Source organism: Bos grunniens, chromosome 12, assembly GCF_055505025.1.
Source record: "Bos grunniens cultivar Pamir isolate PY7600 chromosome 12, Bosgru_T2T1.0, whole genome shotgun sequence".
Taxonomy (NCBI): domain Eukaryota; kingdom Metazoa; phylum Chordata; class Mammalia; order Artiodactyla; family Bovidae; genus Bos; species Bos grunniens.
The window spans coordinates 54,191,470-54,207,564 of NC_141176.1; the positions used below are offsets into that span (position 1 = coordinate 54,191,470).

Below are 16,095 nucleotides of genomic sequence, written 5' to 3' on the forward strand. Positions count from 1 at the left end.
CAATGGACATTTAGGTCACTTCCATGTTTGGGTTATTGTAAACAATGCTGCTATGAATATTGGGGTGCCTGTATCTTTTCAAATTATAGTTTTATCTGGACATGTAGCAATCATTCTTTAACTTCATTTCTAAAATTTTGTTACTTAAAAATATGTTATACAAACAGAAGCAAACAGGTACAACCTTTGGTTACTAGCTTCTTTTCCCATTTAGCATAACTCTCTACAATCATCAAAACTGTGTTTATCAATAATTCCTTCTTTTTATTGCTGAGTACTATTCCATGGTTTGGAGAAGGCAATGGCACCCCACTCCAGTACTCTTGCCTGGAAAATACCATGGACGGAGGAGCCGTCCATGGGGTCGCTAGAGTCGGACACGACTGAACGACTGAACGACTTCACTTTCACTTTTCACTTTCATGCATTGGAGAAGGAAATGGCAACCCACTCCAGTGTTCTTGCCTGGAGAATCCCAGGGACGGGGGAGCCTGGTGGGCTGCTGTCTGTGGGGTTGCACAGAGTCGGACATGACTGAAGTGACTTAGCAGCAGCAGCAGCATTCCATGGTTTGGATGTACCACAGTTTGTTTAACCAGTGGCTAGCTAAAAAACATCTAGACTAATTCCAGTGTTATGACTATTACAAGTAAAGCTGCTATGAGCTTCTGTATAGTTTTTCTTTTTTTTTATTTGAGGGGAGGCAAGAAGGAAAGTCTCCATTTCTCTGGAGATAAATCCTCAAGAGTGCCATTTGTTAGGTGACACAGAAATTGCATATTATGTTTTATAATAAATTGTTAAAATGTTTCCCAGAATGTCTTACAATTTTACATTTTCATCAGAAGTATATGAGAGATCCAATTTCTCCATACCTTAGCCAGAATTTAGTGTTGTCCTTATTTTTAATTTTAGTTATTCTGATGGCTGTGGTTTCAATTTGTATTTTTCTACCTGTGCTCATTTGCCATCTGATTATCAGAACCATAGTGTTTTTTATTTGAAACAGATTTTAGAAAATTTCTCATTCTTACAAATAACTTCCTCTTTTTAACTTAAAGATTTCTGGAAAAGTCCCATTGATTCTCTTACTCTCCATCTGAAAGCCCCATTTTCTCTGAAGCACTCTTCAACTCCTAAGCCCAAGTTAATTATACCTTTCTTTGCAGCTAAAGTTACAATGTATGTCTGTCTTCTCTGGATTCCAGTTTGTTCTCTTTAGATTGTAGCAGTTATCAAAGTGTGTTTTCATGAAGGTATTTACCTGTCTGTGCTTCCCAGTAAACTGTGCTCTGAGAGAAAGGACTGTCTTACATATTTTTGCCTCTCCAGCCCCTTTTACGGTGTCTGGTACATTTAAATGCTTAATAAACATTTTCAGTCAGCTTGGTTACTTCCTTATGTTCTTCCTCTTTCTCAAAAGGATTTGAAAATCTACTACACTGGGCACCTGCACAAATGCTAACTCATTTAGAACTCATAACCAGCCTGAGGAATCGGGATCTAACTCAGAGAATTAAGTAATTTGAAATTTTCCATCCCAGAAAGCAGTGGAGCTGAAGCTTGGCTGTGGATCTTCTCGTTGCTATGTCACAGTTGTCCAGAGGGGGAGCAATTGAGTTGCATTCTTTTCCTTGTACCATGAAGATGGTGCATCCTTTTCTCATTCATTGGCTGCTATAGAGTTTGCTCAGGCATCCTATTGAGGGCTGTGCCTCCTTGGCCCATGACCAACTCAGAATGGGCAAAAATCATTTCTACACTTCCCTTCCCCGCAAGGCTTTGCTCTGAACACCTCCTTTCTCACCAGCCTTCAGGCTTAAAGGTTCTATTAACCATTTAATTGCCAGTTGCCCATGACCTTCCGGGAGAAATATCAATAACCTCAGATATGCAGATGACACCACCCTTATGGCAGAAAGTGAAGAGGAACTAAAAAGCCTCTTGATGAAAGTGAAAGAGGAGACTGAAAAAGTTGGCTTAAAGCTCAACATTCAGAAAACGAAGATCATGGCATCTGGTCCCATCACTTCATGGGAAATAGATGGGGAAAGAGTGGAAACAGTGTCAGACTTTATTTTGGGGGGCTCCAAAATGGTGATTGCAGCCATGAAATTAAAAGATGCTTACTGCTTGGAAGAAAAGTTATGACCAACCTAGATAGCATATTGCAAAGCAGAGACATTACTTTGCCAACAAAGGTCCATCTAGTCAAGGCTATGGTTTTTCCAGTGGTCATTTATGGATGTGAGAATTGGACTGTGAAGAAAGCTGAGGGCTGAAGAATTGATGCTTTTGAACTGTGGTGTTGGAGAAGACTCTTGAGAGTCCCTTGGACTGCAAGGAGATCCAACCAGTCCATTCTAAAGGAGATCAGCCCTGGGATTTCTTTGGAGGGAATGATGCTGAAGCTGAAACTCCAGTACTTTGGCCACCTCATGCAAAGACTCAACTCATTGGAAAAGACTCTGATGCAGAGAGGGACTGGGGGCAAGAGAAGGGGACGACAGAGGATGAGATGGCTGGATGGTATCACTGACTTGATGGGACGTGAGTCTGAGTGAACTCCGGGAGTTGGTGAGGGACAGGGAGGCCTGGCGTGCTGTGATTCATGGGGTCACAAAGAGTCGGACACGACTGAGCGACTGAACTGAACTGAGCTGAACATGACCTTCCATTCTCTCTAGTAACTCCTGTGCCTTTGGATTTTCCCCTTCACATGTCACCTCTTTTCCCCTTCATTCTTCTAGTTTTACTCAGAGGCCATGATTTTACAGGGCAATAGTGCTGAGTTACCACAAATCTGACTTTGCATCATCAAGTGAAAGTGAAAGTCACTCAGTCGTGTCTGACTCCTTGCGACCCCATGGACTGTAGCCTTCCAGGCTCCTCTGTCCATGGAATTCTCCAAGCCAGAATACTGGAGTGGGTAGCCATTCTCTTCTCCAGGGGATTTTCCCAACCCAGGGACTGAATCCAAGTCTCCTGCACTGCAAGTGGATTCTCTACAGTCTGAGCCACCAGGGAAGCCCAAAAATACTGGAATGGGGCTTCTATCCCTTCTCCAGGGGATCATCCCAACCCTGGTGATTTCACCATTTTCTTGTATCATCGAGAAAAAACTAAGTACTTAATATATATCATTTCAGATTAAGGGAGAGTTTAGAACTATCTGAAAAGCAGCTTCTAAAAATATCCACCAAAATAAGAGAAAAAGATTAAAACATTTCAATATGCTTCAGAAAAAAATGCTTTTCTGTAAAATATTTACTGACTTAATGTAGGTTATATTTAGTTAACTGAACTTTTCAAATTCTAAAAGATGCTAAAGTTGTAAGCATGGGTATTATATAAGGAAATTTATTGTATAAAAAGTATTATTTTGGTTTGTATTTTGAGAACTTTGTTTTAGTTCTTATTTGGACCTCTGAATCTCAAACTATAAAAAGGAAAGGGCTCTCATACTTAAATGTGAACAAAAGAAAGTGACTTCCTAAAATAGAAAAAAGAGAAAGGGTACAAATATATGTCCTTTTCTCCTTATGTCTAATTAGTAAGATAAATATTATCAGCTTTTCTAAATCATTTTTTGTGCTAATGCCCTGATCAAACAAAGTTTAAACTTTGAAATTGCTTCCAATATCTAGTAATAAACTAGATACTAGAGTGAAATTCGCTAACCTGTTTTGTCAAAGAGCAAGCAGTTCTTCCCGATGTCCACCACGTGGCTCCAGCTCTTTAGCGCCCCCTGGCTATTGCTCACTCATGCCTGGCATAACTTCTGTTGCTGCTGCTGCTAAGTCGCTTCAGTCGTGTCCGACTCTGTGCGACCCCATAGACGGCAGCCCACGAGGCTCCCCTGTCCTTGGGATTCTCCAGGCAAGAACACTGGAGTAGGGTGCCATTTCCTTCTCCAATGCATGAAAGTGAAAAGTGAAAGTGAAGATGCTCAGTCGTGTCCGACTCTTAGCGACCCCATGGACTGCAGCCCACCAGGCTCCTCCGTCCATGGGATTTTCCAGGCAAGAGTACTGGAGTGGGGTGCCATTGCCTTCTCCATAACTTCTGTTGGTTAGTCGCTAAAGTTGTGCCCGCCCCTTTGCCACCCCAAGGACTGTAGTCCACTTCTGCTGCTAAGTCGCTTCAGTGGTGTCCGACTCTGTGCGACCCTATAGACGGCAGCCCACCAGGCTCCGCCATCCCTGGGATTCTCCAGGCAAGAACACTGGAGTGGTTTGCCATTTCCTTCTCCAGTGCATCAAAGTGAAGACTAAAAGTGAAGTCGCTCAGTCGTGTCCAACTCTTCCCAACCCCATGGACTGCAGCCTACCATGCTACTCTGTCTATGGGATTTTCCAGGCAAGAGTACTGGAGTGGGGTGCCATTGCCTTCTCCATAACTTCAGTTGGTTGGTCGCTAAAGTTGTGCCCGCCCCTTTGCCACCCCTAGGACTGTAGTCCACTAGGCTCCTGTTCATCTAAAGCCCGTCAAACTCCTTATAAATGGCTAAGCCTTTGCCCTCTCCCCTTTCTCTTTTTATTCTGGTGAGACACTGTGTTTTGCAATTATACTATATTTATTTTATATCACCAGGGAGTAAGTTCTTACTGACTAGGGATTTTCAAGAACATTAAAGTGTCAAGACTTTTAAAAAATGTGCTATTGATGAAAGTTTTTGCACAATATATCATACATTTCCATGCCTATGAAACTGACCAAAGTTTGAATTTTTCTTAGAAAACAGGTGAAAATGTAAAACAATGTCCTAGAAGCTGAGTTTTATAGGCTCAGTTTACTTTTATTATTTCAACTAAGATTTATTAAGCACACATTATATTCTACATACCCATTTGTGTCTTCATATTTAATTTCTCTTGATTGCCACAATATGGAGGCTAGTGAAGCAACCAGGACTACATAATTCCCCCTATATTAGGGTTTTTGTTTGTGTGTTTTAAGGAAGCAAGAGAGAAAATAAGAAAAAAAATCAGTCAAAACATACTAAAATTTGACATATTTACATGATATCTATTCAAGCTATTTTATCTGCTTTCCTCAATCTCAGCCACCCTCACCTTCCTGTGCAGACTCAAACACAGATACAAAACAGAAGAAAGTGAAAATGTATCTGAATCTGATAAAATAATTATAGTAGAGACCAAGGATATCACTCTAATGAGATGAAAAGAGCAATACCCTGCTTTTTCAAGAGACTATATTTGATCAAATGTAAACACAGATGAGATTCCCTGCTTATAGTTGACAACCTTCAGTCCTGCGGGGAAGCAAACAGCAGAGACTACAGACGATGATGATTTTAAAAGTGGCTAGTGTGATGGCTGGGAGGGTAAGTGGCACTAAAGCCTACTGGTACATGGTAGCAAGAACCAACCAAAGTATAGCCACCAATTCTGCTGATAAAAACTGGATTTTAGCATGAACTTGAAAAATTGCAAAGAGCAACTGAAAAAAAAAAGTCTTCAAGCGACTTATACAAGCCAATCAGAAAATATTTGGAAATAATCATTGGTAACATTTTTGATATAATGGTTTTCTGTGAGTACATGCACACTTTTTTATTTTTTATAAAAATGGGATTATGCTTTGTCTTCCTTTTGTTTATTGTGCACTGTTCTGTGACCTCATGTTACATGGCTGCATCGTAGAGGCTGGGTGGTTTTGGAGGCAGGATATCTGTGGGATCATCTCTCTTCTTATCCTGCCCAGGTCTTGCCTGGCTCCAAGGCTCAACTTCCGTGTTACCCTGTTGTGAGCCACTTTGTCCAGGAATCCCTTCCTTCTTTGAACCCCTGTAGCAGGGTCTGTTCTCATTCAACTGTTTATTTCCTGACCTGTTTCAGAGGAGGACTTAAAATATTCTTTTTAAAAAAATTAATTTATTTTTAATTGAAGTATAATTGCTTTACAGTGTTGGTTTCTGCAATGCATCAACATGAATCAGCCATAGGTTTACATAGGTCCCCTCCTTCTTGAGCATCCCTCCCACCTACCACCTCATCCCACCCCTCTAGGTGGTCACAGAGCACTGCGTCTGAGCTCCCTGCATCATACAGCAAATTTCCACTGGCTGTCTGTTTTACATATGGAAATGTATATGTGTCAGTGCTTCTCTCTCAATTCATCCTACCCTCTCTGTCCCCCACTGTGTCCACAAGTCTGTTCTGTATTAATGGAATATATAAATGGAATCTAGAAAGATAGTACTGATGAACCCACTTGCAGGATAATATATTCTTTATAAATATGTTCTGTCTCCCCAAGCAGAGGGTATTTTTCCTCTACTTATAGTTTTTTCCATTCCTAGTCCCTCACGTATCCCCGTGCCTTACACAGTGGCGATTAATAGATGACAGTTGATGGTAGCTGCTCAGTGTAGACAGAATACTTCTGAAAATCAATCTGAGTTTCTAGGAATTATCTTTATTTGTAGGGTAATTTTATATTGTGACTGGTAACTGACTACACCCAAAGCCATAGAGGCAGGAACCTATTTCTGTCTCAACATTTAAGGGTTCTTTGAGTGAGTATTCTTTTCAAGATCACAGGTTAAACTGTAGCCTCCATGAAAGGGAAGGCCCTTGTATGTGCGCCCTATAGAAGTCAACAGCATAGCACACAAGTATCCCTTCTTGTTCATTCCTTTTCCACCACCTGCTCAGCATCCCTCATATCATCTCCCTCTGATTGGCTGCTTGCTGATCACCCTGTCTCTTTCCCTCAGCTGCTATGGTTTGGGTGCCTTTCTTTTTGCCTCCATGAAGTCAGGTCTTCGTTCCTCAGTGGGGCTCCATTATCTGGCCACAGATGACCATTTCCAGCCTGATGAATCCCTGCATTTCTTCTGACCATTTCCAGCCTGACGAATCCCTGCATTTCTTCATACATCTACAGCGAATGAACCGCATGTCAGCCCAAGAGTGAAAGTGAAAGTTTAGTCGCTCAGTCGTGTCCAACTCTTTGCAACCCCATGGACTGTAGCCTACCAGGCTCCTCCTTCTGTGGGATTTTCCAGGCAATAGTACTGGAGTGAGTTGCCATTTCCTTCTCCAGAGGATCTTCCCGACCCAGGAATCGAACCCAGGTCTCCCATATTGTAGGCAGACGCTTTATCATCTGAGCCACCAGGGAGTACCAAGCCATTTAATGCTTCTTTGGTTTTGATCTTGCTGAAATACCATGTTCTTAGGAATTCCCTGGTGTTCCAGTGGTTAGGGGGGCTTCTTGGGTGGAGCTAATGGTAAAGAACGCATCTGCCAATGCAGGAGAAGAAAGAGACTCAGGTTCCATCCCTTGGTCAGGAAGATCCCCTGGAGGAGGGCATGGCAACCCACTCCAGTATTCTTGCCTGGAGAATCCGACAGACAGAGGATCCTGGTGGGCTACAGTTCATAGGGTTGCAAAGAGTCAGACATTACTGAAGCGACTTAGCACACATGCACACACCAGTGGTTAGAACTCTGCACTTCCACCCTGTTCTTTTCTTCCTTTGCTCCTCTTCTGTTCCATGTATGGAAATCATGCTCACTCTTTGAGTAAGATTTCAGCTCAAATGTTATCTTCTAAGTGAAGTCAGAATTCTCCCTTCTTCTGTGTGTGTGCATGCAGCACTTTTACTGTGCATTTATTCCACTGTTATATTTTATTAAGGGTTGTATATTTCTCCTAGCTTCCCCAGTGGCTCAGTGGTAAAGAATCTACCTGCCAATGCAGGAGACAAAGAAGATGCAGGTTCGATCTCTGGATTGGGAAGATGCCCTGGGGTAGGAAATGGCAACCCACTCCAATATTCTTGCCTGGGAAATTCCATGGACAGAGGAGCCTGGCAGGCTACAGTCCATGGGGTTGCAAAGAGCTGGACACAACTGAGCATGAACCACAACACTAGGTATGGCAAAGGTGCTACATGTACCAAAAGTTGAGTGAAAAGAGCAAGCTGGGTAACAGGAAATAATTCCCACGATTCGGGGGACAATGTGGTTAAAAGCTGAGGCTAAGATGGACTTTCCTGGTGCTCCAGTGGTTAGGAATCCACCTACCAATTCAGGGGACCTAGGTTCAATCCCTGGTCTGGAAAGATCCCACATGCTGCAACTACTGGAGCCTACATACCCTAGAGCCCTTACTCTGCAACAATGCAGAGTAACTGCCACAATGCAGAGCCCTTACTCCGCAACCACTGCAATGCATAGCCTGTACACTGCAATTAGAGAAAGCCTGTGTGCAGCAATGAAGACTCAGTGCTGCCAAAAACAATAATTAAATTTAAAAGATGAGGCTAAGAATGATAAAGAGGAGTCAGATAAAAAGGGTATAGTAAGCAATCTTGCAGGAGGGAGGTAGGAAACCATTGAAGGTTGAAGCACAGGAATGGCATGATCAGATTTGTGTTTTGAAAAGATGATTGGCAATAGGGTGAAAGGAAAAAGAAAAAGGTGAGCCTAGAGGCAGCCAAGACACTGAAAAATGACAAAACTCAGGCACCAGGGGCTGATGGCTTGAATGATGTGCTGGTTTTGGAAGTAGAGAGAAATGGACAGTTTGCAAAAACATTGGGGAAATTGAAGCATTAAAACTTGGTAATTGATTGGAAGTAGGGTGAGAATTTGAAAAACATGTTAAGGAAAGTGTTTTGTTGTTTCTCTTTAGGATGGCAATATACGGGCAAAAGCTATAAGATTTGAAACATTTTACTGCAAGCTAGGAGCCACTGTATATACTTATCTGTCTTTCTAATTTTACTGCTTTTCTGAAGCTGCACAGAAAGTACTTACAATCCAAACTTCTGTTCCTGAGATGCAGTTGGATCTGCATTAACTTGGAATATTGATAGGCATGTTTGGTCTGCAACATCGAACTCCTATCTGGAACTTTAAAAGCAGAGCTGAAATATGTTTAAATACGTGGAACATATGGAAATTGACATCTAAGCTTACATTTAACTGTCATCTCATAGCCTTTTATGTAGCAATTGGTCTATGCAGTGCTGAAAATTTGCATGTTATTGAGAAGTCATTTTTAGAGACTTAGGATATCTCAAATGTGTTGCCTTTAGTTGAGAAATAGATTGCTGGTGGCGAGAACCTATATAATTGAGTTCACAGAGAAATAATTCGATGAAATTAATAAAGTTAATGTTCTCCAGGCAGTTGTAGGCTGCCAACATGCTAAATCTTTGTCCGTTAACTTATTAAATTATTGTTTTATGAATCTTCTGTAGGACTCTATCCAAATTGAATGTTTTGCCAATATTAATCCCCTACCGGTGGTTCTAACAAAGAGTTCTCTTTCAGGGACAGGTCTTTTTCCTTGGGGAAGTAAATAGAGTCAGTGATTTACTGATAAAGCCACCCAGTATATACATCATCTCTGTCCCATATATCAATGTCACAGGCAACAGCTTGCTTTACTAAGTGATTCTGCAGTGTCTTCTCAAAGACTGTTTTGTTTAGCAATCAGATTGAAGTGCCAACATGCATATATTTTAGCATCCTTTGAATTGTTTTTATCTTTAATAGCACAGTCAGTTCAGAGACATTTTTATGGAATGGTTTCCACTGCTGAAATTTTATCCAGCCATATTGGTCTACTTAAAAATAATGTTAGCCAGTACATCACTTTTGTGCACATTGGGCATGGTTTATTTGCAGCAGCACACTATATATTGAAAGCTGAGATGTTATTCTTATTAACAATCGGAGAATGCTCCTATTTGCAGCTCTCCCTAACTGACCAGTTTTTAATTTGGGGTTAATTATCTAAAACTGTTTGGGAGACAAAACCGCCTTTCTGTTTTGTGCGATTAAGTGGCATTAAACATTCCCTCCCAAGCCTTGAACACGGACTGTGAAGCTAATGAGTGATGGCTTTGTGAAAATTTACATGGGGGTGAATAGAAAACTGGAGAGGAAAAAAGGGTCCCTTTGATGATGACTGACAGTTAATGACAGAGTCTTTCTGTCTTGGTTTGAAAAAGGTTTTTCTGAGTGGGTAGTTCAGTTTAACATCTTTGTAGGTCGATCCTGGAAAGGACTTCAGGAAGATGACTGAAGGACACAGATTTTTTTTTTTTAAATAAAACATTAAGACAAAGAAAAGTTTGTTAAAAATCATATTTTAAAACCAAGTTATTGATTTTCTTCTGGTATTTGTGAGGCAGGCTTTTTAACGAGTACCATTTCAAACTGTTTCTCGGGAGAGGCGTGTTGTGCTATGTACATAATCTTCGGTAAGGAATTCTACTTGCAGCATATTTTTCTTCAAAGGCTTTGCATTTCTGCATAAAAAGCTTATTAATTATTTGTGGCTGCTTGTCATCGTGTTCTGATAATAGAAGGCTGGTCAAGGATAATAATTACCACTTCACCTTTTTGGATCATATATATCCACTATTCCTCCTGCAGTATCACCCAAAGCATCTCTCCTCTCCCTGTACACAGGACCAAAAGTGCAGGCACATCATTTATTGATAAGACAAAAAGAATGTAATGAAATTATCAATGTTCTTGAATTAATTATGAACATGATTAAGAAAGCTAAAATCTCAGGAGCCAGGATCTCATTACCCATTCAGTCTTAGGGATTGCTTTCATTCAGCTAGGCAAAAAGGCTTCAAGCAGCCCCACAATTGCCTTTCTCTCATTTATTTGTGCTAGAATTAAGCTTTATTTGTTTTCTGTTTTCTTCTCCTTCAGACTGTTTCCTCTGTCTTTATCCATTTAACAAACTGTTTCCTCCTGTATCTCAGAAGGCTACAGCGACAGGGGCCTACATCTGTCTGCAGCTGCTCACCTTCTTTTGAGTGCATTTCTCTCAACTCATTTTGTTGGAGCTCCTAAATATCTCTCAAGGTAAGTCTGAGAATGTAGCCAAAAAGTTCTTTCAGATTTATGTCTGCAGCTATACAACAGTTCTGTCTGAATCCCATTCAGCCAGGAGTCTTAATGACATCATTATTACGCTGTCTGTACTGAGCTAGATTTTACTTGGCGCCTGCACTGTATTATTACTTATCTTCCTTTCTGTGCGAATGTACGAATAATACTTGTTTAGGGTGGGGGAAATGGTTCAGACCTAAGAGGGGAGTACATTCTTTATTCAAATCAAATTTCCACAAGTAGTATAAACAGGAAGCAAAAGTAAATCTATTTAAAATTTATATTTGCTGTACAGATATCCTCATTGCGCTGGAATGCCTGCCCTCTCCTCTGTGCTATTATAACTGAATTGAGAAAGACAACCAAAATGTGTATTCTATTTAGATTTATTTAAAGGCCCTCTGAATTCCTGGGATTGTAATGTAAAATGCTGAGGAATATTGAATTGGTGTCTGATAAAAACGTCTTGAAATTGTCCTCATGACCCCCGACTGAATTTTTTTTCTCGGTAAAATTGGCCAAAGGTAGTTTGACAGCAAACTTTTCTGAAATGTGACCATAGGTCATTTCCTAACAAGATCACGTCAGCATGTGCTTACATTCACATTCAGAGTGATGGGAAAAATCATACAGTTGGATGTGATTTTGGCTTAAGAATATTAGTACGGGACTCCTCTTCTTGTATGAGAGAATTAAGTCTTGCAAAGCTAAGACAGGAGAGAAGAATGATAGCTTTAGGCCACTGAATAAATATAGTGTATGTGATACTAAATCCATTGATCCTGGTTTCCTTTAAAGTCGAGGTCTGATAAGATGGCTAAAACATCCAGGAATCTGAATGCATAAAATCATTGAAAAACCCAAGCATGTCGAAGCGATAAGTGACAAAGTGATTTGATTATGGCACACAAAATATAAAAATGCCTATCTCTTAAATCGTAGGAACAACCTTGATGTTTGAAGATTTGCTAGAAAATGGGGTGAAGGAACACAAAGGAAAAAGGCTATTTGACTGTTTCTACAAACCTGCAGTCTCTGCATACAATATTTAGATAATTACATATGTTACATGAAGAAATGTTTGCTTCATATTAGCTAAATATCTAAGATATTAAAATGTTATTGTGGGGTATTATATGATTCATGAGCATCATATCTTTTAATTTGGGGGCACATAAAAGATTTTAGTCTTTGTGTGCTTCCTGCTGCATTTTTGAGTTTTATTTATTTGGTAAGCAAATAGTTATTGGTGTTAACTGAAATTGCAATTGCTAGTCTGCTGTTATTAGTTCTCATGTTAATTAGATCTACCAAGATAGCTGATTAAATTTGAAAGGGTAAAAATGCAGAAGATACCGTATCTTGTTTTCAGACATCAAACAAAAATAGCAGTAAAAATAATTTTCTTTTTTTGTGGACCCAGAATGCCAGGGGAAAAATAAAAGCATGTTTCTTAAATAGAAGCTCCTTGTACTTCATCTCATTCGGAGAAAATGGAAATATCTCTGAATTTCTTTTGATATTTCTTTCATATCTTATCAAAAAGAGAAAAATGAATCATAAAATATCCTGCATGCCGTTTTGACATGAAAGGAAGGAACAAAAATCCCATGTGGCTCTCTCGAGGGACAGCCCATTATTGTGGTTTTCTAGGTGGTCGTCTGCACTTCAGCAATTGGACACCATCAGGTGAAGGAGTCTGGAAGCTGAAAGAGACACAAATAGCAGAAGCTGAGGTGGAAGAGAAGGTGGAGGAGAAGGAACTAGCAGAAAAGTTGGTAAAGAGCATTTTTCTTTTCAGTTCATTGGCATCTAACTATCAGCACATTTCTAAACAATAAAATACAAAAAAATCAGTTATTAGTGCTGTAGTGGGCCAGATGCAATGAATTAGTGGAACCTTTAATAAACTTTTAAAAAGTTGCGTTAATGAGATGTGTTTCAATGCTGTTCTCAGAAAATCGAAAAGCAGGGTTCTGTTTGACAAGGAAATTGTGAGAAGCATTGTGGCTTACACGTTTCATTAATTTCTATTGCTGTAAAATGAAATGACAACCTAGTGTGTCATCGCTAACTTTGAGTTCACAGAGTCTGAAAACGAACAATTGAATAACAGTTGAATAACAATCGGAGAAGTTTGAATATTTACTCCATTTTTTGACGGCAACTTTATATGGTGCAGGGGGGTAGGGATGCTGTTCAAAACTGGGCCAAGTTGTTGCTGGATTTTATTTTTCTATATGTATCTGACATTGACACTTTACAGTCCTGGTACTGAGTGAAAAGGTGAATGTATTCAAATCTAATTGATATGGAAATAAAACATCAACCAAAAGTCAACATAACTAATCTTAAATATTTAATACATGACTACTGTTTTTGTTCATAGCTTGAATTAGTTGTGAACCCCAGAAAGTGCTAAAATCTCATATGTATGTGGAGTTATGTATATTCACAAAGACTTCTGTTTAAAAGCAGCAAGGATACAAGAAAAAGCATTAGCACGTGTTAGGAGATTTCAATTCTGTCAATATCTACTTGTGACCTTGGATAAGTTATTGAATGTCTCAGAGCCTCCTTTTTCTCTCTGTAAAACTAGCGAGGTAAATTGGTAATATTTAAGGGCACTTCACACACTGAGATCTATTATTTTATAACTACAGTTATAGGGAAAAATATTTGACCAAACAAGTAAGACTGAAATCCATCTTTAGCACTTATTTATCCAGCTGTTAAGCTATTCAAGAGCATTTTTCATTTAGAACCTCTAAACCATATGCCCATCTGATAACCTCGATAACTTAATTCCTGAAATGCAGGGCTTAATTTGCTCTTAAACATTCCTCACATTTATGCTGAATTGTGCCTACCAACAGTGGGGGCTTGTTTCCTAGCAAATATGTCTTTAACAAAATCCCCTATGTGTAGAAAGAGGAAGTATTGCATCTTCAAGTTCCTCACAGCAATTTGTTGGGTCTTAGCAAATTGCTAATAGGCTCATTAAGCTCCTGCTATGAATATCTACAGAGCAAACACAGAATTGATCATGATAACTAAAACTGGGTTTCCGATTTTGGTCAGGAGCCTCCATTCTGCAGTCTTTCAGAGCGGTGAGGTGTTTTAAAAGATGCTTGGTTTAGAGGACGCAATGTTTTGCTGTTCGTGTCTTGCTGGCGAGTTTCCGTATCTGGGGAGTGTTTGAAGTTCTCTGTGGTGGGGTCAGGTCTGCTCTGAATGGGTTAAGGAGGACTACCTGCTGGAGATTGACTGAAATCGGTAATGGATCATCTCATAAAACTGCTGTTACTAGATACTACCCCGCTATCTCAGTCCTTTGATAGCACAGATAAGAAGTGCTTACCACAGAGGAGGTTCCGAGAGGACAGATACAGTTTCTGTACCTTAGGGAGTAAAAAGCCATAGTGCTGGATCAGTGACTTTTCCTAACAGCAAGTAAATTCAGGCCTTATCAAGTTACAGCACAAACTGCACTCATGTTTTATTATTCTCATTAGAGATTTAAGGACTAATTCCAGTTGTTAGTGCTTAGCAGTTTAATGTTTTCCATAGATAAGAATTAAGATTCTTCTGGGGGATTTTTTTTTTTTTTTTTTTTTTGCTAAAGCTTGCAAAATAGAATGCGGTGATGCACTTACTGTCATGTCAGGCAGTAGATTTTCTAAATGTCCTAAGCGTTTTGAAGGCACACATTTTAAAAATTTAAATCTGATGACTGTATTTTTCCAAGTTGGATGTTCACCCATTCCATGGAAACATGCCTTTCTTTGTCTGAAAACCCAAATCTGCTGTCCCTCAGGAAATAGGACACCAGAGACGGGACGTGAGATTGTGGGGTAACTCGTCTTTAATTGTCTTGTATTTTCTCAAAGTAAATGCACTTAATCGAGAGTCTGATTCAAAAGAAAAGACCCATTTTGTAGTAAACTTGGCTTTAAATTCATTCCTTATAGTGAAGCTGGCTTACCTTCCCAAACAGGTGGAAGAAAGCTGTGACTGTCATGTTCATTCTGTTTTCAAAGAGATGACAAAGTTTGGGTTGAAAAGTAAAAATTTAGGCTTACCGTCTGCTTGGATATTAACATTAAATCAATATTTCAGTGATTTTCAGTAATGTGAGTCTGCAGTTTCCCCAGATTAGTCTTCCTAACATTCTTGAAGGGAAAAAAAAGGAAAAGATTTTTGAAAAAGAACGTTTAATGTAAGTTACAAGTGTGATAACATTATTATTGGAGTTAAAGCTCAATGATTAATGTCTTATCTGGAGGTTATATTTATTGAAATTAGTCTTTTTGTATGACAACTCTATTGTGAAAAACCTTATTTTAGCCCTTTGTTTTCCCTGGATTTAGCTTCCGATTTTTCATCACATGTGGTTTGAGGCTGTGTGGTGCTTTCAGAAGTGGCTGAATTTTTCAGTAGTGTCAGTCACAAAGCCTATTGTCAAGTTTTGGAGTCCTTTAGAAGAAAATGTGCTACACGCAAATGAAAGTTGTGGTCTCTGGGAGGCATTCATCGGCTGACATCCTGATGGCGGTTCTTGGAAAAACCTTTTCCTAAGGTAAAATAGTTCTAGCAGCGATGCTAGAAGAATGGTCTACTTTATGGCAGCTTGGGAATCCTGAATGCACCTGCTAGGTAAGGATTAATGGCATAATAATAGTATAAATAGCAGCTATCCTTTATTGTGTGCCAGACACTGTGATAGAGGTTTTAAAGGCATTACCTTAGGTACCAATTGTTTTTTCAGGAAAATCTCAATGTGTTCGATGGACCTTTTTTTTTCATTTTGAAGACAGGAGGACCTAGTCTCGTTAATGTTTTTGCTTCTTCCCAGCTTTTCAGGCTTCATGCCTGTTTGTGCCCTAGTTTGTTTCCCCGTTTTATCCAGTGATATTCTATCCGCCAGGAAAAATGTAACATGCTTGTTCCAGTTATCTTACTGGGTGCAATTCTTCTTATACAGGAAATAAATTTATTATGAAGAACTCCCAGTAGAAGCCTTGGAAAACTTACACAGAGCTGTGCTGTGTCCAAAATGCTGTTCAGTAGGTTTTCGAAAGCACCCAGGTAACAGCTGGTGCAGGCCATGTGCCAGCTTTGACAGCCCATATGCTCTCTTTAGTGCAGTAATTATCTCAACACAAAACTCTGATAGCCTAGTCTGCTGGGTCCAGTTTCT

At 39.7% G+C, this 16,095-nt stretch overlaps 1 long non-coding RNA gene across 2 annotated transcripts in view; it reads left to right on the plus strand.

The window, feature by feature from the left end:
- The window catches only part of LOC147361782 (uncharacterized), a 108,517-nt gene extending 95,692 nt beyond the window's left edge, over positions 1-12,825 (plus strand). For both annotated transcript variants that reach the window (XR_015137633.1, XR_015137632.1), the window contains exons 3-4: positions 10,766-10,868; positions 12,549-12,825. This is a non-coding gene — a long non-coding RNA (uncharacterized LOC147361782). The remainder of the gene's footprint in view (positions 1-10,765; positions 10,869-12,548) is intronic.
- Positions 12,826-16,095: the final 3,270 nt, after the last annotated feature.